General features: G+C 61.1%; 1 protein-coding gene across 3 annotated transcripts in view; it reads left to right on the top strand.

The window, feature by feature from the left end:
* Window positions 1-671: 671 nt before the first annotated feature.
* The window catches only part of KDM6B (lysine demethylase 6B), a 20,534-nt gene continuing 18,700 nt past the window's right edge, over window positions 672-2,505 (top strand). For all 3 annotated transcript variants that reach the window (XM_004712915.3, XM_045293426.1, XM_045293425.1), the window contains exon 1: window positions 672-758. The gene's annotated coding sequence lies outside the window, so the exon portion shown is untranslated. The remainder of the gene's footprint in view (window positions 759-2,505) is intronic.

Here is a 2,505-nt window from a genome sequence, read left to right as displayed (position 1 = left end):
CTCATTTGTACATCGTTTCTTAAAACATTTTCTCTCCATTTAAACCCCCGAATGATGTTCAATTTGTAACAATGAAAATACATCCTGCCTGTCAGATTCATAACCGTAGCAATATTACAGTGATGAAGTAGCAACGAAATAATTTTATGGTTGTGGGTCGCCACCACATGAGGAACTGTATTAAAAGGTCTCAGCTTGAGGAAGGTTGAGAACCGCTGGGCTATTGGTAATACTGGTAGAGGGATTTAGGAAAAAAGTGGAGCGGTCTAGATTGGAAAGAAGGCGTGGCCTTGAACAAACGGGCCCTGGGCGGGTGGGATCTAAGAGGGGGTGGGGCTAGATCTAGGGGCGGGGCTTCAGGGGTGAGGCGGGGCTTACTTAGGAAGGGCGTGTGTTCCGAATGGAAAGGAGGTCTGGTCAGAATGCAAAGGACCGGACCCTTGGCACGACGTCCCAAATCTGGTACCCTGCACCCGGTGTCCTACCCAGCATCCTAGGCTGCACTGGCGCTGAAGTCGGGGGGACTGGCAGAGGCGGAGCCGAGCGGAGGAGAAGAACTTCGGAGAGAAGAGGGGCGGGACCATGAGAAGGGGGCGGGGCTGGGAGACCGAAGCGGGGCGGGTGTTTGTGTAGGAAAATCCAACTGCGCCACGGGGCGGAGCGGCCCCCCCAGCCCCGGCCTGGGAGAGGGGGGGGCCCGCACGACCCCTGGGGAACCTTGGGGAGCATGAACACCTGGGGGCCCCCCCCCGAACCAGGTAACGGGGAGTTGCGTATGACCGCGTCTGAAAAGAGGGAAACAGTGTCCAGGCAGGAGGCGGGACGCCTGAGCCGCCGCGCAGAGCTGGGGATGGGTGTTTGGGTCTCAGGAAAGCCCTAGAAGACGGGTCTGGGGAGGAGGCTCAGGACATCGGATCCCCTGGGAGGGAGAGCCAAGGATGGCGGTTGAGGGCAAAGCTGAGAGACAGATATCTTGGGTTCCAGATGTCAACAGGGGCTTAAGAGGACGCTCAGGTCCCTTTGAGCTGTGATCGTGCTGACCGGACAGGGCGCAGCGCCCCGAATGGGCAGGACTCCAGGTCAGGGTTTACAGACAGGCCAGTGCGATGACCTATTGTGGCCAGACCCCTGGGTCCCTCTGGTCTGGGAGCCACTTCAAGGCTCCCTCCAGTTCATCCTATGGGCCACGCGTAACTTCAGCCCTCATCCCAGAAAGCCTGATGGCCTCCTAGCAGCCGCCTTCCCCCGTGTCCACAGGCCCACCTCACCTCATTTCACCTCTCCCCCCCCTCGTTTCCTCATCGCTGGTCCCGCCCCCACTCCGCAGCCCTGTTAGGGCCCTTTGAGAGGGGGGGGGGGTGCTGAACCTTTCCAATGTCGCCGCGAGATGGCAAGGGCGAGAAGCTCTCTCGTAGCTGAGTGGGGGTGGTGGTGATGGTGGAGGATGTGGCCTTGAAAGCAACTGAAGCCCCCCAAACCCCCATCCCTTTCTCGGGGAAGGCGGCTGAGGCCCTCATTTGATTTCCCGTCATCCTGGCCCCCACACAGGAAACTGTAGGAGGGAGGGCGAAGGACTACCGTGGGGAGGGGGCTGGAAGCCCAATCTCAGCCTTTCTGGTCAGAGAAAATAGTAGGGAGGGGGCACGCGGTTGGTTGCTAAGCAACGCACTTGTTTCCTGTCTGCTGCTGCTTGTGGCAGTGACTTGAGGTGGGGCTTGGCCTGCGCTGGGGGCTGGGAGACTGTAAATAAAGACGCCAGGGTCCCAGGATCAGAGAGAGCCGGGTGGCTCCTTGTCTGAGGAAGGCGGGGACCCCAGCGCCCAGCTCCCCGCCCCTCCCCGGGGCTGCTTGCCCTGTTGCCAGAGTAACTGGAGAACCCGACTCCAGAGCCGGATTCCCAAACTCCGGAGTCCGCCCAATCCGCTCCGGCGGACTGGCCTTACATCAGGGCCCCAGCAGCCAATGGGGACGAGGCATTATAGGTGGACAGGAAGAGAGATAGGGGGGGCCGGAGGTGGAGGAAAGGAAGGGGTAGCTGCCGGGGGCCGCACGTGCACTCCCACACGCTCGCGCCCACCTCCCCTCCTTGCACCGCACGCGCCCGAGCAGCACCCCACCCCCCGCCGCGCCTGCGCACCTAGTCGCCCTCCCCCTCCCCTTTCTGCTCCCCTTCTGCCTAGCCTTGGTTCTGTGTTTGCAAACGAATCTTGGGCCAGTCTCCTCAGCCCCTTGCGAATCAAATGCCTGGGTCAACCAGTGCTCTCTCCCAGGTCTCGAACCATTAGTGCCCAGCCTTGCGTGTGAGGTACTAGTTTACCTGTTCCCCTCCTCCCCCCGCCCCCCAGCTGGCGCCCCACGCTCCCAGGTGGGCTGGGCGGAGCTGTGGTTTCCGGCTCCACATCCACCGCCAATGCGTTCCGGGCTCTGGCTTAGGTGGTCTCCCATAGGTGAATGGAGTGGGTACCAGCGCCTTTTCCTCGACTTCAGTCGCCAAGATGCGGCGGC

Source organism: Echinops telfairi, unplaced genomic scaffold (genome assembly GCF_000313985.2).
Source record: "Echinops telfairi isolate 266 unplaced genomic scaffold, ASM31398v2 ScPeMD7_2010;HRSCAF=2546, whole genome shotgun sequence".
In the NCBI taxonomy this organism is placed as follows: Eukaryota; Metazoa; Chordata; class Mammalia; order Afrosoricida; family Tenrecidae; genus Echinops; species Echinops telfairi.
This window is presented reverse-complemented; position numbering and strand designations above follow the sequence as displayed.